The following is a 24,143-nucleotide window of genomic DNA, read 5'->3' as shown; positions in this document are numbered from 1 at the left end:
AGATGATTCTGTTTCTAGGCAAGTTTGTCAATCAGCATTATATTTGTATAGATACAGTATTAAACACTATACATTTACATGGCAAACACAAACCATACAAAACAGTCAGTTTAGAGTTCTCAGTAATCAGTGCCTGTATTTTTCATGGCCCAAGGGAAAAATAAGAAAAAGATCTGCGAATATTCATTCAAGTGCAAATCAGAATTTCAGATCACACTTACTCATGACCCATTTGTTTTTGCTCTCCTTGAACTTTAAAGCACTCAAGCAATACACAAGAAATTTCATCCACCAAAATCTGTAAAGAGCTTTGCCTGACCTAATGCAACAATGGTGGCAGTCCTACTTCAAGAAGGACGTTGGCCTAGATGATCTCTTGAGATCCCTTCCAATCAACTTTTTAATGACTTCAAGATTCTGAAGCTAATTTGAACACAGGCAGGTAGGCTCATCTGCAGGCACAGTACCAAACACTTATGTCTTCATTACATTCTAGTCAATTATCAAAACCAGCAAATGAATATATGTGACTACATTATAGTTTTTGCATGTTCAATTTGGCTCCTTGCAAATCAAATATGAATCACTGACAAGCTACCTGAAAAAGCTCTGGTGTCAAAACAATATTTTTCATAAATTTCTCCAGCTGAAGGAATTGTGTTTAAAAGCACAGCAAAATAATTTCCTGTATGTTAAGAGGAGAAATCTAACCTCATGATTGTGGCAAAATTTGATGAAAGAGTAAGTTTTCAAAGGGACATTAGATTGATTTGATAACATCACTGATATATGATAAATCATTCACTAGAAATACAATGGATTAAAATTTTTCAGCAAAATTTTTTATCATATCAGAAATTAGTGTGAAAATTCAGTACTTGGAAAATAGAAACAACTCAACAGGTTGTGTCTCAGTGGTATTTACTGAACAGGAAAGAGGCTCTTACTAGAGTTTCCTAAGAACTTGAGACCAAACTTTTTTAATGTTTTAACTATTGAGTTAGTCAAGTAATATAGCCATGTTCAAGTGACATTTGCTGGTGATGTGAAGTTGCATTACATCACTGATGGAGCAATGTTGCAATGTTTTATATAAACAGGTAAATGACTCTGGAGATTGCAGTAAAGAAAATGGTTTAAAAATGAATTGTACAAAGATCAAAGTAATACACTGAGGGATGAATATCAAGAGCAGATTTAATATCTTGAAGTTTCTCAGCTGGAAGTTGCAGAAGTGGGAGAACTATGTGCAACAACAGCTTACACAAAGTATGAATATGTCCCCCTAAATGCCACCTACAATGCATTAAGTCAAATGTTCCAAACAGAAATAGGAATATTCACATCATTGTGCCAACCAAAGTTTAGCTAATTGGTTTCAAGCCATCATTTTCAATTTTCTCTTCATTTTTTTTATTGTAGTTTTAGAATTTCAGTTCACATGGTCCAAAAAAGGACTGCACGAGTGATCAAAGGTACAACTTATGAGCTGCAGATAATTATAATAAAACACCTTCTTATTAAAAGAACCCATATTCACTATAAACACAAATCTACCTCCTGAAATCTTTATAAAATAAAATTTGAAATGAAAGTACTAAGATGGATACCTACTTGCAATCTCTGTAAAGATAATGATCACAACTCCCTGAAGAACGTCATAACTGACTTTGGGGCAAAATACAACCAGGAGATGAAATAATACAGAATGGAAAATTAAAAATGTGCCTTACCTTCGCTTTGAATAGAAAAGTTCCAAAGTTACACAACATTCTTTTTTACCGTACATTTAGACACTGCTGGAGTCATCTGTTGCAAAAGGCGCAGAATAGCAGAAGTCTTATTTTTCTTATAAATATTTTTCACAAATATTTTACTTTCACACTAATCCCATAGGGCAGTTAATACTCACTACCTCTCATCAAGTAAAAATATATGTGGATGATATGGGGAAGAGAACTGACAAAGCAAGTAACACAATATTTCATCCGTAGCATGATGTGCTGCTCTGTCCAAGGTTGTTCCTAAAAATAGGCATCTTAATGCATTTTAGGCATCGTAAGGTGTCCCACCTGAAATACGGCTACCAATGCAAAAGGCTGTGAGTCTCCGATAAATCTTGTGCCAGACCTATCAGCCTGTGCAGATGTTTTGCATATTTTGGGGTATCTCAAGCAGCAACAAATGCCTTTGTTTAGACAACCAAACTGTATCCTTGTCTAGTTTCAGGTGAACTGAATGCCTCTCAAGGCTCCAAAAGGAACACTGAATGTTGAGTTGATTTAATTGAATTTCTAAAATGAAATCGTCTGTGCCAAGATCCCAACATTATTAGTGCAGATCTCTACTTTGGATAAGCTCTACTTATCCAGAGCCTGAAAATTCATCAGCAGCTGGAACAGACTACACACATACCTCAAGTACTTTAGATATGTTTAAACTGGAAAGAAATCTAATTCATGCACATCCAGATTGCTCAGTGACAGAAATAAAAGTACAGGAAGTAGGGGGCTTCAGGAAGATCTGCCTTAGAAAGCTGCTCATGCTCCCAGCTAAAAATGCTACTGTAGACAGTCCCGTAGTGTAGCTTAAGTGTAAGAAAAGGTCTAATTGCAATAGCCAAGGGCTTTCTGTCTGCTAATTTGTTCCTTCCCTTTAGCAGGAAAAAAAGGAATGAAAATGAAATGTTCTTACGATACTGAATTTAAAAAAATGGTTTTTTGTTTTGTTTTGTTTTGTTTTTATACTAAGAGAAGGCATTGTCACTGTTATCCTGTTTTTCTAGAGGACAAAGTTGTCTTTATCCAGCTTTAACCATTTGCTATATTGCTTTCTCCTTCAGTATTGGAACTGAATAATTCTTGGTAGCACAGCACTGAACTTCCATAGGGTTATAGTCCGATCTTCTCTGATAAATGCTCTTCTCCACTGTGGTATATAGCTAAATTCTCCTTGCTCTTAATTAGCTGCACATATCTCATTAACGAGCTTTAAATCAAAGCCAGTCAGAAAGTAGCTACTGTCTCCTCTTGCAGGAGGGAATATTTCCTCCCTGTTACCCTTAGAGAATCACTAAACAATCAGCAAAGGAGATTTCAGAATAATGTATCTCCTTGTCCCCTAAAGCTATGCAAATGTTCTTTTTATAACACTTTTCAATCTAATTGACACTTGTAATAAAATTCTGCTTGCACTGATCAATCTTACCTTAGAGTCATCCCACACCATCCCTTTAAGAAGTGTGCCTCAATTAAAACTTCCACAAAGCTATGAAGACTGTAATAATCCACTTGTAGGGAGTGAGCTACTTGTTGCTCTGAGGATTTCATTAAAGATACTTAAAGCTACATATTTTAAGGCAGTGGCTTTGTGAAGGAAGCTTTGTGAGCTTATAAATTCTACTTGCTGTTTAATTATGGCCAGGATTCCACTACACAAACTCAATCAAAACTGTTCCATGGTTTCAAACAGAATGTAGCTTTCCTTATTTCCTGTAACTGGCATCTCCAGCTATCTTTATTTGGTGCGTTCTTTCAATACATCTCAAAATCATGACAGAAGCTGTACATCATCAATAACTGAAATACTGTTTTAAGAAAATATTCCCAATCTCATTGTTCTAGATTGACCATCAATTGAAAATGGCAATTAATTATTGTATACAAGATGAATCACCACCAGCTCCATCTATTTCTGAGAAATCTGATGAAATACTTGATGGAGTATCAGAAAGCTCTTCAGATAGCTAAAATAAAATTGATATAAGAAAGATAAAACCGTTCATTTTTGTACACAAACAAGGTTCCTACAAAAAAATATAACGGTTCTTCTGAATTGTGACAAAGCTGCATGTATCATAAAGCAGCATATATATGAAATGAAGTGTCCTGCTCTCTGCCAGCCTCAGTGTACATGTTCTCTTTCTACAGAAAAATTAAGGGGGTTTAAAACTGTTGCTTTCTTCTCTAGTATTTGTGGCTGAACTGAATGGAAAATGAGGACTATTTTTCATCTAATGTTTAAGACATTTTTATGTATTGTTAACAAATTCGCAATGTGTTATTAAAGAAACTAGGAAATGCAAGCCCAGTGTCTCAATTCTTGTGAGAAACAGCAAAAAAGATGGCATTTGGTTGCCTAAGATATAACATACATATGAGAAGATATATATATTTTATTAACTATAAAGAGTGTAGTTTAGAACTATATCTACTGATAATCGTTGCTTTTGTTGGTACTACAAGAATTTCAATGTTTAACTTCATGTAGATACATTTTCGATAGTATTGCAATATTTTAATTTCCTTTTATGAATTCATACTGCTAATAGAACATTTTAAGGTAACGGCTGTAACTCATATTGCAAGCATATGTTTTAAGTAGTTTCTGTGCAGTGAAGCTTAAATGCTTAGTTTACAATATGCATTTTACAGAATCATAGAATCACAGAATGTCCTGGGTTGAAAAGGACCACAATGATCATCTAGTTTCAACCCCTCTGCTATGTGCAGGGTCGCCAGCCACTAGACCAGGCTGCCCAGAGCCACATCCAGCCTGGCCTTGAATGCCTGCAGGAATGGGGCATCCACAACCTCCTTGGGCAACCTGTTCCAGTGTGTCACCAGCCTCTGAGTGAAAAACTTCTTCCTAATATCTAACCTAGACCTCTCATGTCTCCGTTTAAGACCATTCCCCCTTGTCCTATCACTATCCACCCATGTAAATAGTTGTACCCTCTCCTGTTTACATGCTCCCTTCAAGTACTGGAAGACCACAATGAGGTCTCCCCAGAGCCTTCTCTTCTCCAACCTAAACAAGCCCAGTTCCCTCAACCTTTCCTCATAGGAGAGGTGCTCCAGCCCTCTGATCATCTTAGTGGCCCTCCTCTGGACCTGTTCTGAGAGCACCATGTCCTTCTTGTACTGGGGGCCCCAGGCTTGGATGGGGTCTAACAAGAGCTGAGTAGATGGGGACAATCACTTCCCTCTCCTTGCTGGCCACCCCTTTTTTCACTCAGCCCAGAACACAGTTGGCCTTCCAGGCTGCAAGCGCACACTGCTGGCTCATGTCCAGCTTCTCATTTACCAGGACTCCAAAGTCCTTCTCTGCAGGGCTGCTCTCAAGGAGATCTTCCCCCAGTTTGTATAAATACCTGCACTTGGCCTTGTTGGACCTCATTAGGTTTTCATGGGCCCATTTCTCCAGCCTGTCCAGGTCCGTCTGGATGGCTTCCCTTCCTTCCAATGTATCAACTGCACTGATCAGCTTGGTGTCATCTGCAAACTTGCTGAGGGTCCACTCAATGCCATTGTCTGTGTCACTGATGAAGATGTTGAAGAGCACCGGTCCCAAGACCAATCCCTGAGGGGCACCACTTGTGACCGGCCTTCACCCTGACAACCATTGATCTCTACCCTTTCACTGCATCCAGCCAGCCAGTTCCCAATCAACTGAACAGTCCATCCTTCAAATCTACACCCCTCCAATGTAGTGAGAAGGATGTGGTAAGGGATCATGTCAAAGGGCTTGCAGAAATCCAGGTAGATGACATCCACCACCCTTTCCCCATCCACCAAAGCTGTCACTCCACCATAGAAGGACACCAGATTGGTCAGGCACAATCTGTCCTTGGTGAAGCCATGCTGGCTGTCTCAAATCACCTCTTTATCTCATATGTGCCTTAACATCTAGGAGGATCTGCTCCATGATTTTCCCAGGCACAGAGGAGAGGCTTACCGGCCGGTAGTTCCCTGGGTATTCCTTTCCCCCTTTCTTAAAAATGGGAATAACATTTCCCTTTTTCCAGCCACCAGGGACTTCACCAGACAATCATGATTTTTCAAATATGATGCAGAATACCTCGGCAGCCACATCAGCCATCTCTTACAGAACCCTAGGATGGATATCATCTGGCCCCAAGGACTTACATATGTTCAATTTCATGAGGAGGACTTGGACTTGTTCCACTGTTACAGTGGGATAGAAACCACTCCCCACACCCTCACCTAGAGTCTCATGGTCCTGGCAGACATGGGAAGCCTGACCACCCATGAAAGCTGAGGCAAAGCACTCATTGAGTACCTCAGCTTTTTCTATGTCTGAGGAAGTCAGCTCCCCATTACCTTTCATCAGAGGGAGAACACTCTCCTTGGCCTATCTCCTCCTGCCTATGTACCTGCAGAACCCCTTCTTGTTATCTTTCACATCTCTTGCCAAGTTCAGCTCCATCTGTGCCTTGGCTTTCCTAATCCTACATGGACCTATATACATGGGCAGTAGCCCTGTATTCTCAGGATACACAACCCTGTTTCCACTTTCTGTACATTTCCCTCTTTTCTCTCAGTTTAAGCTGCAGGTCCTTGCACAGCAACGACAGTCACCTGCCTCCTCTGCTCGACTTCTGCTGAGGGATGGAGAGCCGTTGTGCTCTCAGAAGGATGCCCTTAAAGAGCTGCCAGCTTTGTTCTGTGCCCATGTCCTTAAGAACAGTTTCCTAGGGCATCCCACTCAGCAGTTCCTTGAGCAGCCGGAAGTTTGCTCTCCTAAAGCTCAGAGTCCTAACTCTGGTTTTTGCCAGGTCTGCATTCTTCAAGATCACAAACTTCACCAAGACATGGTCACTACAGCCCAGGCTGCCTCCAATCTTAATTTCTCTAATGTTCTCCTTTGTGTTAGTGAGCACCAGGTCCAGTAAGAGTTCACCTTCGGTTGGTCCATCTATTACTTGGACCAGGAAGTTGTCCTCGACAGACTCCAGGAATGTCCTGGATTGTCTGCCACCTGCCATGCCACTATCCCAGCAGATATCTGAGTGTTTGAAATTCCCCATCAGGACAAGAACCTGCAAGTGCAACACCTTCTGCATCTGAAGCAAGAAGGCCTTGTCAACAAGCTTCCCCTGATCAGGTGGCCTATAGCAGACCCCAACCACTAGATGCCCTTTACTGGACCAACCTTGATTTTTACCCACAAGCTCTCAACCTGATCATGGCTGTTCCTCAGACACAGCTCTTTGCAATCTATCGATTTCCTAACGTAGAGACCCCTCCTGCCACCCCTCCTACCCTGTCTATCCTTTCTGAAAAACCTGTTGTCCTCAATCAGGGTATTCCAATCATGGGATTCATCCCACCATGTTTCCATGATAGCAATTAGGTCATACTTTCACAGTTGTGCCATGGTTTCTAGCTCCTCCTGTTTATTTCCCATGCTGTGCGCATTGGTATAGAGGCACTTCAGCTTACTCACTGCCTTCTCAGTAGAGCTCTCCCTAATACGTCCAGGTCAAGTCTGGGGTTTTTCCTTGCCACCTCCCACAGCGTTTCTACGCGCTTCTCTGTCACCCAGTACACTCCCTTCCCCCACTGTATCTAATTTAAAGCCCTGCTAAACAGCCCAGCCAGCTTGTTCCCAAGAATATTTGTGGCCCTTCTAGTCAGTTGGCTCCTGTCCAGCATCAGGAGTATGATATTTGCTAATCACCTGTACAAAGCTTGTTATGCATGCTCAGTAATGCCTGTGTTGAGGGAAAGGTGAACACTTCTTCTGAAAGGGTTTAATTTATGAAATGTAATCAGATTCTGCCTAATTTGCTGAAATAGAATTGTGCTAAGTATCAGAAAATATCATCAGTTTTAGTGTCTGCTTTTTATTCCGATCCAGAAGATTTTCTCAAACAGACAGATTTTAAAATCTTATTTCTGCGTAATAGGGATACATGTCATTCATCAGGTTACGTGCAATCACAGGACAAGAATGATGGACGTGGCAGCTCTTTATTGTTCCCCCTCCTGAATCTGATTGGAGTGCAGAAAGGATTTACAAATGTAGATGAAAAGGCTATAGTTTGATTAGCAAGTGAATTCTCTAAGGTGTACTGAGGTGATCACAACTTCTATAATCAACAATTGAAGCATATTCTTTTCTGAAGCATATTCATATTCTTAGCTTACAGATGTTGTGTGGCAGAAGGAAAATATCTCAGATACCCTCTGCTCTCTGCACCCCAGCAAGAGAAGATGCCTTCATGTGATATGTTCAGACTTTCTGTCAGTGTGCCTGTTCCTAAGAGTTACCTCCAGGCAGCTTCAAACACAGGCCTACAACCCACTGAGCTTCTCTGAAGAGGTGCTTTGGATCCCTCTGTGGTCAACTGAGAAAAGCAGGTTCATGGCCTGTCTTTTAACTGGGTTTCAGAAACAGTAAATAAAATTTTTAAAAAACCTTTTTAAATAAGGTACCTGGGCTTTCAATTCTGGAGATCTGAATCACTCTATGTAGACTGGAAATCCGCTCTTAATCCGCTCTTAATGTTTGCAGTATGGTGGATATGTCCCTGTACATGTCACTGAAGATATCGCTTTACCTCCAAACCAAGAATTTGTTCAACCTCTTTTATATTCAAACTTTGGCATTAATTTCATAGAATCATAGAATGGTTTGGGTTGGAAGGGACATTTAAGATCATCTGGTTCCAACCCCCTTCCATCGGCAGGAACACCCCCTCTAGATCAGGTTGCTCAAAGTTCCATCCATCCCAGCTTTGAATGCTTCCAGGAAGGGGGGGCATCCACAGCCTCACTGGACAACCTGTCGCAGTAAATAATTTCTTCCTGATATCTAATCTAAATCTACCTCTTCCAATTTAAAGCCATTTCCCCTCATCCTATCTCTACCTGCCCTTATAAAAAGTTCCACCTCAGCTTTCATGTAGTTCCCCTTCAGGTACAGAACATAACTAGCCCAACATGACTAGTAAGCAAATCAGAATGATAATAATTTGTCAATATTTTAAAGGTATGTCAGTACAATGGAGAAGTTAGCTCCAAATCTGTACATATATATCTATATTAGTTTTGGTAAACCTATGTATTTTAAGCCAAAAGCTGGGTGCAAACTACTATCTTATTCTTCCATTCCTAGTGAGAAAAAGGCACAACTGGGAAACTTTAGAGAGCTTCAGTGGCTGAATATCTTTCCAGAGAAGACACTGAATGTTGAACTGATATATTCCCAAATTCAGCTCAGTTTAACTGAGATGTTGCAGTCCTCAACAGTTTCTTGCCATTTTTGCAACCCACATTAGTGGCAATTTCTAAAAGCAACTTCCAGCTAGCTAACACCAGTTCAGTTCCCCTGAGGCTAGCAAAAATTTAAAATATATTTATCCACTTAGGAACAGACAGATCAAAGAGCAGCTGGGTTAGGAGGGGGAAAAAGCAACAACCAAGACTTGAGGGGATTCTTAGGTTTCAAAATAGAAAGGGTTGCTTTTATATGTTTTTTTTGTTGTTGTTGTTTTTACATTATACATTTTTTCTAGCTTCCCCACAAATATCCTGGTAGAACAAATGAATGTATTCTGTATGAAAAAATCTGCGACAGTTTGAAGGGCACAGAATTCTTCTGTTCCAAGATCTCTCTGTGGACACTGCCCAGAAGTGATGGGAATTCCTAGACTCCAAGAGCACATCACTTACATTAATTATTGAAATAAACTTCATATCAGGTTCAGCATTTTAAAATATATTTATCTGCACAGGAGAAGAAAGAAGTAGGATGCCTCCGATGTTTCTGCCATCTGCTCTTTTGCAAAGAAGACGCATCTCCTTGTCTCCTAGCATAGATAATTTCTTATTTACAAAGCTGAAATAAAAACAGCTCCTGAAGCCTGTGTTAAACTCAGAGCTTTGGATTCATAACAAAACGTCTCTGTCTTGTATTCCATTTTACAGTTCAGAAGTCCTCACTGTGGATGTTCAAGTCTGTAGATGACACTAAGCTGAGTGGTGTAGCTGATATGGGAGAAGAAATGGATGCTGTCCAAAGGTACAGCAAAAAATGGACCTCTGCGAACCTAATGAAGTTCAACAAGGCCGAGTGCAAGGTGTTGCACTTGGGTCAAGACAATCCCAGACATGTATACAGACTGGGAGAAGAATGCATTGAGAACAGCCCTGCCAAGAAGGATCTGGTGGGGGTCCCAAGGGATGAAAAGCAAACATGAGCCATTAGAGCACGCTTGCAGCTTGGAAGGCCAACTGTATCCTGGTCTGCATCAAAAGATCCCTCTTTGATGGCCCAGCATGATGAGGGAGGTGATTTTCACCCTCTACTCTGCCAACATGCAGCCTGATCTGGAGCACTGCACACAGATCTGGGGTTCCCAGCAAAAAAAGCTCATGGACATAGTGGAGCAGGTCCAGAGGAGGACCACAAAGATGTTCAGGGGGATGGAACACCTCTCATATGAAGAAAGGTTGAGGGATCTGGGCTTACTCAGCCTGGAGAAGGCTTCACGGAGACCTCATTGTAACCTTGCAGTACTTAAGGGGAGCTTTTAATCAGGAGGGAGACCAATGTTTTACACAGGTAGATAACGACAGAACAAGGGGAAATAGTTTTAAACTAAAACAAGAGAGATTTAGATTAATTTATTTTTTTTTTACTCAGAGTGTGGTGAGGCACTGGCAGATGTTGCCCAAAGAAGCTGTGGATCCCCCATTGCTAGAGGTGTTCAAGACCAGGTTGGATGGGGAACCAGATCTAGCGAGTGGCAACCCTGTCCATGGCAATCTGGTTGGAACTTGATCTTTTAAGTCCTTTCCAGCCCAAGCCGTTCATTGAGTCTAGATTCATTGATTCATTTTTGAAGGTTGGGGTCGCAAACAGCTTAAGATGAAACTGATGTGTTGAAAGCATGGCCTCCTGACCTCTCTTCTCTGCTCATTTAATATTTCATTTAACGCAGTGTACATTTTGTAGTTATTGCTTGTGCTATATTTAAAATATTATCATTGCATTAAAATCAAACTAAGAGCTAAACTAACTCTTTTTCTGGTGTTCTAAAGCCTACCTGTCCACGTTACAGGGCTTTTAAATTCATCAGTTTTGCAAATTGCTCTTCTTTGTTAAACTGTTTTACATGTAAAAGAAATTGTTATGTATCCCGGAGTCTGGTGTCAGCCCAATAATTAGAAAATTGATTAATGCTGCAGCTACAGACTTTTCTATCACTTTCAAATCACAGACTGACATCTTAACCAAAGGAACCAAAGCTCAAAAAGATAGTATCAGCAAGAAACTTATGACCATGTTATCAACTTAATAATTTATATTATATTATTATTATTTATATTATATTATTATTATTATTATTTATATTATATTAATTAATAACTTAATAGTTTCTTTCCATATGTTTTTGCTCCAAACTAATTTGAAAGAAAGTATCGGGAGCTTTATTTGTAGTTCAGTGGGAAATCATGCTCAATAATCTATTAATTTTCACCCATGCAGCCCTCAAAATCAGAACTCAGTCATAGCCTGCCTTTCTCTTAGCACCTGATTGATTTCCCTTTGAGACGGGACATATATCTGATCATGAAGAATATTTATCACCTAGAGAAACCTAGCAACATTTCCAGGGCCGAAAAGGGAGAACAAAACTTGGGAGATGGAGGGTTGGACAAGGTATAGGAAATCTGACTGAAAGGGATCTCCCTCCCCTCAAGTGTATGTCTGTAAGCTACTCAGTAAATACCCTTTATACATACACCAAGCTTTCTTTTCTTTATTTGTTCTTTAATTGCAAGGGTTTGCTCTTTCCAATGCTTTCTATAGTGTTGTTTGCCCTTTCAAAGCTGATTCAAGACTTATATGCTGAAGACTACTCATGTTCATCCTTAATCTAAAATTCCATTTTGATCCTTGTATGTTCTATAGGCTTTCCAAATTAATTTCCTTCCCTTCTGCTACAAACTCTGCATGATAATAGAGAGGGATGAATGCAGCAGGACATTTTAACATCTGTAAATGAAACAGCAGCATTTTTTTCCAGTTGCTCCTGCTGTCTTTCATCATTGTATGATCAGTCCTTTGGCTCTGCATTTACAGTATCATGACAATTTCTTAGGTCATTTAAAAAGATTAGAGTTAATGAGTAAAGAAATAGAGTTTGTTTGCTAAAAACATCAGTAATGTTTGTGAAGAACATGAGCTGATTGTAAATCAACTTGGGAGTAACTGTGAACTAATTAACACAGGATATTTTAACATAAATTGGATGGATGAAGAAAACCTATTCAATTAAACACCTGTTTGTTGAATGAGGTTTGTCTCACTTGATTAATGAGTCTGCAAAGTTAAATAGCCACTCAGGTAAATGCTCTTCTATCTACTGAACCCTCTGTATTGAGACACAGAGCAGATGTACAAGTTGCCTTGTGGGTCTGCATTAAATAGAGAAAAAAGACATTTGTTAAATGTTTGGAAATAACTTTCTTTGGACACTTTCATTTATGATTGGGTGACGGACATCAGCTAAAAAGGAAAAAAACTGTCTTGACCGAAAATGGTCACCTTGGTAGCAAAATGCATCCACCTGCTCATGCACAGTACACTGCTGAAATGCTTTTGGTGAAACTAGGGCAAGAAATGCCAGCAGCTTGCGAAAGTGGACTGAAAGATCTTTCTTTGTCAAAGAAAATAAAGCTCTGTATACTTTTAAGACTGAAAGAGTCCATTATAATTATATAATGTGATCTGCTGCATGAGAAGAGTTAAATGCTTTTCTCGTGAAACTCTATGTATAAAGTTCATGACTGATCTTTGAGGGATTGCACATCCCTTACAAAGACATTTAGTAATGATATTTAGGAGAGGGAGAAAGATATTAGAAATCTCTGGTTTGCTCTGCTTGGAAAGTTGGAAAGGTCTTTTCAAATCTACAGCAATGTTACTTTTAATCAGGTGAGAAGACAAGAAGGCAGATAAACAGAGGACTTGGGCATTTACTTATGACAGTAATTCCTGAACCAAAACAAAGACAACTGAAATCAAATACTATACAGTGCGAGAACAATACCAATAAAAGCAAACTAAACATCTAGTTTGAAATCTTTCCTGTTTAGCTAGAGCTAATAATATCTGCAATGCTAGAATTCCCCAGAACAATTAGGCTAAAGTTTTCTGTGTGTTTTGTGTTGTTGATTTTTAATCTGGAGCATTACTCCAGGATTCTTCAAAGAACATCTAAAACTACCTGGTCAGTGGTAGTCCTATTGAAAATAGCCCAAGGTGTCATGCTTTTCTTTCCTGCAAAAGAGTATGTTGAAAGCTGTTTGATCGTCTAAATATTTCTAGGATATAGCAATAACAAATACCAAAATAATTCTTTCTTTCTTGTTGCACTGGGACAGGGTACTGGTTTAAAATGGTGACCACTGGCGGCACACTTCATAGATAGCAAATCCAGTGAGAAAGACATAAAACTTTGAAGAGTGCTTTAAGAATTTAAAATGAAAGAGGCAAAAACCCTGTGGAGGACTAAATATGTTTGCTAAGCTGCTGTGTCTGGTGTTATATAATACTATTATAGCTTGGCAGCCTTTTATTTTAAAGTTATGATTTGCTTAGCTGTGATTTGTTTTCATCCCTGAGCATTATAAATTGAGAATAGATAGTTTTTTTGATTACTATAAAATGATTGCCATATACAGAAGATCAAACCTTAATCTTACTTGGACCTGTGCTACCTGAAGTCCCTTAACTTGTACTGCTGAAAATATGCAGAAAATTGTGAGAGATTTTCTGTAAAATCCAAAGTTTTTTAGTTTTTCCAGAAAATACAACCTGATCTAGAAAGATGCTAGTTAGAGTTTGAACTGTATCTCTCAAGAAAGGACTCGTGAATGATCAGTTCCTCTTCTGGATGGAGTTCACAACAAAGTCATTCTCTTCAGTACTGCAATAGCAACAAAGCAACTTTGTCCTCCATTTAACATAATTAAGAACCAATGTGAGAAAAAAAAACAAACAATGAAATTGCACAGTCAGTACGAGTATTTCAAGAAAGCAAATAGAAGCATAAGACTAGCAAACCATGAGGGGTTTTCTTATAAGAAGTACATTGTGTCTCCTTCATAGTTTAAGCTTCCATACCTAGTCCTTCCAGAATCTCCTGGCAAGTACAATCAGATAATTCATTTTAATTTTTATTTTAAGTAATGACCTAGTAGAACATAAAAGAAATAGTCAGATTTCCTACAGAATAAAGTATATGTTTGAATTTCAGCGTTTTTCTAAACGTAAGCTCCATTTGAAAGTCTTCTCACTGCTGGCTGTTCAGAACATCTTATGGGTTCCTCCCTTTCTGGATCACTTTGACTTGGGAATTTTTTTCTATGCACAAAGAAAAACTGCGTTTATGCTGCATAATGATCATTAATATACACAATGCAGATACGTAGTACAAGTGATTGAGTAGGAATGAAAATGCTGTGTGCAGTGACTGATGGGACTGAGAGATGTTGGGTTTAATCAGGGTTGTATCTCAGCCTCATTGAGATATGTTATACTACTGATCCAACTTTTATTTCACAAATGATCTTGCCCAAGAAATGATGAACTGCCTCACTAGCATGACATGACTCTTAAATGGCATTTGAAAGAACACTGATCCAGAAAGAAATGTAATATAACTAGAACGCTAGACTGAGATTTTTGCTTAATTGTAGAAACAGACCTTTTAAAGACATCTCAAAACCATAATCTGGTGGCAATTAGGAAAATGAAAGTGAAGGCTCTGCAGGGAGAAACTCTTCGTCTACATTAGGCACCCAAGATAAAAGTATAGACTAAATACCTAGAAGACCCCAAATCTCCTCCTTTTTTCTACTAACAAGTCTTCGGGTGCTCACTGTTGAGAACAGCAACATAATATACCTAATAGACTGATGAGATTCACAGGGCCAAACTCAAGGCAGTTAAGTTCCTGTACTAACAAGGAAACCTTTCCACATGTGGTAGTGGTCCTCTCAGTCAAACAGGCAACACCACAGTCTTTACTTTCACCTGTGGAGAGACTGATATTAAACAATCTTACATAAAATTACAGGATGGTTAAACTGAACTTGTCCCATTCTGAAAACAAGATGTTTTGAACTCCTTAGGATGAAAGAAAGTGTTACTGTATAACATTTCATAAATGATTTCTTTTTGTGATTACATTTTTAATACATAGATCTTAGCATGTTCCCTCATTCTGTTCAAAGCTTGGGAGAGAAACATGTTCTGAACCATTGCCAAGGGAAGAATAAGAGATTATCTAATTTGCATTTCCTTCAGATCATACAAAAGAAGCTAAACTCATTTTTTAAAGGAACAGTTTCTGTTATTATGAAACCAGAAGAACTAAATCATAGAACCACAGAATCCTTAGAGCTGAAAGAGACCTCTGAAGGCCATCTAGTCCAACTCCCCTGCAATGAACAGGGACACCACAGCTATACCAGGTTGCCCAGAGCCTGATTCAGCCTCACCTTGAAAGTCTCCAGGGGCAAGACATCAACCACAACACTACACAACCTGCTCCAGTGCATCACCACCCTCACCGTACAAGACTTTTTCCTTGTATCTAAGCTAAATCTACCCTTCCTGAGCTTGGAACCATTTTCCCTTGTTCTATTGCCACAAACTCTGCTAAATAGTCTGGCCCCTTCTTTCCTGTAGTCCCCCTCCAGATATTGAAAGCTCACTATCAGTCACCTTGTAGCCTTCTCTTCTCCAGGCTGAACAGTCTCAACTCTCTCAGCCTGTTCTTGTAGTAGAGGTGTTCCATTCTGTGGATCATTTTTGTGGACCCACTCAGGTCTACATCTCCTCTGTACTGAGAACTCCACATCTGAATGTAATACTCCAGGTGAGGCCTCACCAGCACAGAGTAGAGGGGCAGGATCACCTCCCTCGAGCTGCTTGCAGTGCTTCTTTTGATACAACCCAGGAAGGATATGATTGGCTTTCTGGACTGTAACAGCACATTGCTAGCTCATATCCATCTTCCCATCTACCATTACCTTCAGGTCTTTTTCAGGACTACATTCAGTCATTTCATCCCCAGTGGTAATGGGAGTTGCCTTGATCAAGGTGCAAGACCTTGCATTTGGATTTGTTGAAGCTCATGAGGTTCACCTGGGCCCACTGCTCAAGCCTGTCTAGGTCCCTCTGAATGGTATCCCATCCCTCTGGTGTGTAGACCACACCCCACAGCTTGGTGTCATCAGCAAACTTGCTGAGGTGCAAAAATATATTGACCCTGTTAGGAAGTTGGCTTTACATGATGGCTTAGTATACTTTTTTCTTCATAGCCATTAAAAAAATTAAACAAAGAAGATTCTTTGTTGCTACACATTTCAAAGGATCAGCAAAAAGCTGGCTGCCCAGAGCCACATCCAGCCTTGACTTAAATGTCTTCAGAGATGGGGCATCCACAACCTCTCTGGGCAACGTGTTCCAGTGCATCACCATCCTTTACATTCTCACATCAGTCACTGTGCAAGATTCTCAATTGCATATACTATTTATAGAACTTATAAATGCTGAACATTAACTATGACTGCAGGAACATCCCACTCAACCCCCCCACCCCTCAGTGTGCACCACAAGCAGTTTGACATCTGGTAGTGTCTATACTGAAAATACCATCCCATGTTTTCGGTTACAGAAATATCTTTCTTTGCTTGTAGAGAGACACATTTCTTTTTTACTTAAAAAGTACATAATTATGCAATCATTGTGCTTCAGCAAACATCCATTCTTACAGAGCGTACTTTGCAGTGCTGGTTTTAATTGATGGGAATATATTTATATTTTCCCCTTAATTTCTTTCTTGAAAGATTTTCAGGGTATGCCCATATAAAATTTGTTATATTTAATATTGTATGGTTTTATTGACTATCAGCACAACTTCAGAGGGAGCCACACTGAGATCTCATCCTATAACCTCCACTAACCAATAGATATAGGGCATTTCCATAATTTTCTTGCATATCCCATTGAAAGACATGGACAATTCTTCATCAGTATTTTCAGTTATACCACCTTGAGTTTCCTTCAGGGTTACCTGCAAAGAAATGCCTATTTATTGTGACAAGCTCAATTTCGCACAGAGGCAATATGAAAATATCATCGTTCTTATATATAACCTTGTGTCTTTCACATCTTTTATAACATCATTAGCTTGAACAGTAAGCTTTTCAGAGCAAAGATTGCTTTTTATTAGATTGTGCAGGGGATGTGTTAGATGCTGCCATCCCAACAGGTTCTGTTATACAGATAAAGACTTCAGAGCCCTAAGATGTGGAGTAACTCCTTACCTACATGGAGAGGTCAAATGGGAATGAGGTGGTTGTGATTTTAGCACATGCTTTTCACAAGAACCATCAGCCAAAATGCTGACACTCTCACTGACAGCCTCTAGTCAATGGTGAGAAGGCACAGGCTTTTTCTGCAGAACAGGATAAAGTGAAGAAGTCCTTGAATTCGGCCCAGACTTGATGATTTATTGCTTTGGAGTGACATGATGGTTTCGGAGCCTGTTTCAGTGATAATGGACCTGTGTCAAGAAGGGGCACCCGCTCCTGGCACGGCGCCTAGAGTCTGTGGTTTTTGTATCTCCTTTCTAATCACTCAGGGCTTCTGCATTTCTTCCAGCAGCAAGTTGAAAGCTATTACATACAGACTCATTTTTAAAATATGAGCCAAGCAAAGTCATCTCCATGTACTATTTTCCAGTTGCTCAGACTAAGAGATGGTGCCTCGCGTGAGAATTACAGTCTCCGTGATTGAAATTTAACCAAATGTCCTGTTCTGACATTTTTCTGCGCTAGAAGCAAGCTGAGATCTGATCTGCCTCTGCCTAAATATCCTCACTGACTGGGGGCAGAGGCTAAAAAACTGTGGCCTCTTACATTCTCCATTACAAATGCAAGTTGTACTGACAGAAGTAACTTGGAAAATAAGTGTAAGTCTTTGCCCTCCCTGCTTTGCCACAGTAGTCCTGTGAATTGATCAAAAAGAAAAAACCCTTAGGAAAATATTAAGGGAATGAGCAGAAGAGTCAAAAGTAGTCTTCCCAAGTGACGTGATCCCCTGCTCTTTGCAGGACACCACACTTAAGCAAAAGTAATCTACTTCCGCACCCTGCACCTCCTCTGAAGCAGTTTTTTCTCTATGCCTATGTCAGCAGAAAACAATTATTAGCAGAAAGAAAGACATGAGCTAAATGATTCTGGAAATGTAGGCTATACAGAAGCATTTTGGCTGAGTTACAGAACCATAGGTAAGAATAACATCACAAGGGGAAGATAAACACTGTGAAAAAAGTGGCATTCTGCTATTCCACAGACAGTAAGAGATCTCTTCTGTGATTCAGGTGTGGGTTGAGGAAATGATATAGGTCTTCCTCTTTCAAACAAACTGTTTGATGCCAATAGAGTGTACGTACAAACCCTAAGAGCCTGAAAGAAATGCTCAGAAAGCAATAATCCTTTAATCCTGGGACAAAGAGGATCCTTTGGTTGCCTCCAGGCATTAATCAGAAATTTGGAAATTCTGCTTGTTACACATCTCTATCCCAAGAGCAAAATTAACTGACACCTCTTTCTCACAGAGATAAAGCAGCAGAAAATGTAAAAGATGAGTGATACTGTGCTCAGGGAATAAGGCTAAGGCAATGTTAAAAACTGATAGCTTATTCCCAAAGAAACAATATGAGCTCAACCACATAGAAGAATGTGCAAATACTACTCTTAATTCACCCTAGACAATTTTCCATTTATAATATTTTATTTAAACTTCATGAAATCACTTCATGAAATCACTGCTGCTACTTCTCTTGAATAGTTGTTTACTCGGGGGAAAGGATGGGTATGTGGGTAGGGGGTTGTAGAAAGCTAATTAAAAATGAATCTGGCAGCCTAGAAGTTAACATGAGGTGCTTTTGGTAGCAGTTTCTTCTAATTTGTTTATTTCATTCTTTCTAAAGCTGAAAGGTACAATGGTTAAATCCCAGAATTTCCCCTTATTTTTACTTTTTCATAATACTGTTTAAATATTAATTTATTTATAATATATGCAGTACAGATAGGTAGATAATATATATCTGTACATACATGTAATGTGTAAGAATAGGTAATCTGAGGGCAATTTACTCAAACCATGAAGTGATACAGACTCTTTAAGTCTTACCAGCTTTAGAGGAATTACATTCAAAGCAGGTCTTTTTGAGGAAAAGGATGGCCAAATTTTTTTTGTGAGGTAATGAAAACAGTTCACATTAGTGTTAACAAATGTGTGGGCAGTTATTCAGAAATAAGTTACCTTATTCTGCGGCTTTGCAAAACACAAGAAATAAATGTAGCTTAACAAATAGCATAACTCTTCTGAATTTGACAAATAGCAGTGATGCAGATAAACAGAAAAAATGAGGCAGTCAGTAAATAAATTAACAAATGAGAAGTTTTTCATTTCAGTGCTTTCAGGATTAAATGTTTTGATTGAATTATTTCAGTCAAATATATTTTCAGGTCTACCTGAAAAGTAGCCTGAAAAGGAAGAAAAAGCTTCTTTATTTCCTTGATTTATTATTATTTTAAAATTTATTTGGCATATTGAAATATCTGCATTGTCACTTATCCCATTAATTTTGCTATGATTTAATTTTTAAAATCTCTTTTTCCCAGTAGTTACTGCAACAACATAGTTATTCCAAGTAATTATGCAAGTCTGTTTTCTCATGAAAAGTGGCCCCTCAGGCATGTGAAAATGAAGTTTCATTATGTACTTCTTAACGCCTGACTGTTGATTTGGAGTTTAAAAACAGAAACAGATCTCCTAAATCCTAACTATAATACCAAATTTCTTCCCATAGGCAAATCATGTGATCACCCCTGTGAGTCTTCACCAATAAGATGCAATATACGGCCTCATAAGAACCTGAGACTTTTTTTTTCAATAATTGCTTCAATGCATTAGAAGGTGAGTTAGATTCCTGAATTATCTTGATGTGTTGGCATAATGGTAAAATCCTTATAAAACAATCCAATATATTTTTTGTGGATAGCAGTTAATAGAAGAAAAAAAAATCACAAGAAAAGCTATAGTTTCCAATTGTGCTTTTAATGCAATGACATGAACAAGAGTTCTGATGTTCTGATTATGTCAGCAAGCATTCTCTAGAATGCAAAACGTTACAAAACATTTCCCTGTTTTCTGTTTCGATTTCAGTGTGTATGTACATTCTATTGCAGTTGTCACGGAGATCAACATGTTAGTTATGCTCCTCTTGCTCCGTACCTACACAATGCAAGGTTTTATTCCTAATAAGTTCCAGTTGTTTCTTTATGCTTGGAAGAAATCCACTCATTTATGTTATCAGAAACCAACTGGCTTTGCAGGGATGGTCTTATAGTAGAAGCAATCTTCTTTTGGTGACTTAAAGCTACACTCATTCCTTGCTCAAAGCTTTCCAAAGAAGTGGAGACCTCTGTTACTGAGCAATTCTTCTCTGCATACTCTACATATCATCTTATAGTTGTGCTACATAGTAAAATCTTATTTTCTTGGGGAAACTTTTGCAATGAGATTCTGTTTTTAGCTTTTAGAGGCAAGGACATTTTGTAATGTATATCTTAAAGTGCAAAGAATGTCATCCAAAATAACACTGCAATCCTTCTGAAAGTAAATGTTTTCAGTCACCTTTGACTTGTTCATACACACACTGATCAAGACACAAAGTAATATTAAAGCCTAATATATAGCATGCAGAGTTAATATCTTACTGATGTAAGGCTATAAAAACTGTGTAGAAAGAGGTGCTAGTTTTCTTGTTCCTGCATTTTTGTAATACAGGATTGGTTCTGTTGCCACCAATTCCTTGTGAGCGTGTCTCTAACCAGCTTTGCAATGAGAATTATTTTATGATGCACACACTATCCCTGTGTTTCAGTGTCCATTAGAAACTTACCTGGTAGCTAACAAGAAACTATTTTTTCCTGATTTCAGTGCATTCATTCTTTTACTGCTCACATGAAGGTAAAAATAGTCTTTTGTTCCAGAAATATATGAAAAGGTAATGTATTGTTTTGAAATTTATAACAAGTTCTCCCTTGAGCTACTTTATTTAGACTAAATAATCCCAGTTCTAAAAGTAAAAAAACTGTCTAAATATCTCATCATTCATGTAAGTTATCAAACTTTCTCACTGAACCCATGTCTTTCTTGAAATACAGTACCCAGACCAGAATGAAGTTTACAGTGGAGACCTTGTCAAGGCTGTCAAGGAAATATTCATGTGTCTTGAAAGCTATTAGTATATCTCATTGTGAAATTTGCCTTTCTACCAGTGAGATATTTTCAGCTGTTCTTTGTGATTCATTATAAACTCTTCTGCTAAAAGAATCTTGTATTCATACAAAATGTTACTTGTAGTTATCAAATTCATTCTGACTTCTTACCTCTTCCTAAGAATTATTAATCTTTTTTAAGAAAGAGTTACGAACAGAGTCTCATACACTGGGATACCTTTGGATATCATTTTTATTCAGTCTTGACAAGCACAATTGCAATGTAGGGAGTCCATGTGGCTATGTTAAGCCATGACAACACTGCCTTCTCACTGCTATAACTGCTTCCTTTGATACATGTATTGTGAGGAGCTCAGCTTGATAGCATATCTTTTTCTGCTTTCAAACATGTTTTCAAAGAGCCTGTTTTTTGCTATAGCATTCTGGAAGAGACATGCTTCAGAGTTTTTGCAAAGGATTGGTGCAAATGTGGTCACTGTGAGAAAAGTCAGACTATTGCCTAATGTTAGTTACGTTAAAAGGGAATGCTGTATGAGCCAGGCAGCTGCTGAGCTTGTCCCTGCTCTCTTCCTCTTTGATCTGATTCAGAAGCATCAACTAAATCTTGCTGGTAGTTTGGAGAGCAGTGAACAGAGTTCACCATGCTCTACAGAGCAGTAAACAACAAATGACAGAGCCTGCCTCCATTACACTTCATACCAGCTTTAAAAGTCACATGTAGGTTTGAAGAAGCAGTTCCAGTATAGAAGACTGTAACTTCCGCCCACTTCCTTCATTTTCACCTCTGCATTCATGGAGATGAAAACCTGCTTCTGATAATACCAAAGGGAGAAAAATAAAATAAAATAAAATAAAATAAAATAAAATAAAATAAAACTGGACAAATACAGATTTGGGATTTACCATAGTTTTAAAAACTACAATGGAGAAATTTTAGGTCAAGCTATAAGAGAGAAGTATAGTATTCCCAACCAGTTAAAAATTTGAAGAAAATGTTAAATTCAGTTAACTTTCTTTGTTTCAATTTTGAAGTTTTTTTTTTTTTAATAAGCTTTGTATAAGTTTTAAAGTTGAAGAAAAAATTAGAATGGAAAAATTCAAGTACGTGAACCAAAACATTTTAAGCTTTTAGAAATCAAGGGTTCCTCACAATTTAAAACAATTGCTGAAGATAAGGCACAACACAAACAATATTTGTGTCTCCAAACTGCCCTTCAACTTCCTTAGCCCAAATACCTATCATAAAGCTTCACTGCATCTTACAAAGAAGAGAGATAGTGCAAGGAGTTAAATACAATAAGAAACAGAAATCTTTAGCAAATGGAAAGGAGATGAATGGTTCAACTTTTACTCCTCGAATAAGAGGAATGTTGAGTCCTTTGGGAAAATTACTAATGCAGAAGGAGCAAAAGACTCTCTTTCTTAGAATAACAAAAATACACATATATTTTAATCTCTGTTCTGGCTTTCATAATGCAACTACATGCTTTTGATTCTGTGGAGCTGTCAGCAAAAATTAATTTTAAAAGTAGCACACATGAACGACTTCAGCCATTGCCTTAATTTAGTTTTTCACTAAGAGCCAAGATAAGATGTAGTGGTGCTGAAGAAGGATGGACGTCTGTACACTATATTGTAGGAGACGACAGTGCTGAATTAATCATGTTCTATCTGGAATTTGCAATTCTTTCAGAGACGCTCAAGACAATATAAAAAATTTAGTGATAACAGTGAAAGTAGGCAGGAGGTTGTGAGGCAGAAAGCTTCAGAGGGCACTTTAAATGTGAAAGATGCATTACAGTTTCTCACACATGAACAAGATAGCATGCCTTACTAAAAATATAATAAATAAGGAGTGTATTCTGCCAGATGCAGCTGTGAAGGGAGCGCTCTCCCAGTCAGATGTAAGGAGAGTGATTGACGCTCCCTTAGCTTAGCTGTGATGTGACTAAATCCAAAAATGAACAGCCTCAGAACAGTGTTTGTGTTAGGAACAACATACCATTCTGCTACTCTGAGAAACCCAGCAAATATACCAGAAGTTTTTCCACACATACTAGAAAAATCTGCTTCTCAGCTGTAATTTTTCCTTTTCCTTTTCCTTTTCCTTCCCTTTTCCTTTTCCTTTTCCCTTCCGCTTTTCCTTCCCTTCCCTTCCTTTCCCTCCCTTCCCTCCCCTCCCCTCCCCTTCCCTCCCCTCCCCTCCCCTCCCCTCCTCTTCTCTTTGTGAGAGTTATAGTAACAGTGCAAATGGAAGATGCCTCATATTGTAAGGAAGCTGAAATTATAGGTTTCTGAAATTATAGCCGCCTGATTTCAATTCTTCTTCCATTTCTCCCTGCATCTGTCCATTTCTAGATGCAAGACTCTCTTTTTAATTGAGTTTTTGAGATCATGTGAAAATTATATCTCACACTTTGACTTTAGAGTCGGTTGTGTTAGAAATGAATGGTGCCTTAAATCCCCAATCTCTTCCTGTGTACAATATCTATAATATATAGGCCAGACAAAGACGCAACTGCACATCTGTGCATATCAGCCGAATTTTAATGCAACTTCTAAGGTTCACTGCTTGTTCTAGGAGACAATGCTGCAAAAGTAGCCCTGTTTAAGGAGCTATGCTGAAGAACATCTGCTTTTTCAGTGCTTCCTCTAGTGGGCTTTTTTCTACTTCTCATCCAGCTGTGCAGTCTTCTGTGATAGAATAAGTCAAAAATACCACAGTTTTTAATACACCAATAACTGTGTAAGCAGGCTGTCTAGAGAGCAGATCCATGTGGATTAATGAACATGTTGGACAAACTGACTCTCTCATAAATCTCTCTGCTGAATCTCTCTCATATCACTGACTCACTATAGCATAATACTTTGATTCAGGTATGAATGAGTAGGTCATATATGAGTAAGTCATATTTAGATGAGTTATCTTTCTTAAAATAGTCCCTTTTGGGTTACCCAAATGTGGTAATTAATACAGTAATTATTAATAACTTTTATTAC

The sequence above is a fragment of the Meleagris gallopavo genome, chromosome 1, assembly GCF_000146605.3.
Source record: "Meleagris gallopavo isolate NT-WF06-2002-E0010 breed Aviagen turkey brand Nicholas breeding stock chromosome 1, Turkey_5.1, whole genome shotgun sequence".
NCBI lineage: Eukaryota > Metazoa > Chordata > Aves > Galliformes > Phasianidae > Meleagris > Meleagris gallopavo.
This window is presented reverse-complemented; position numbering follows the sequence as displayed.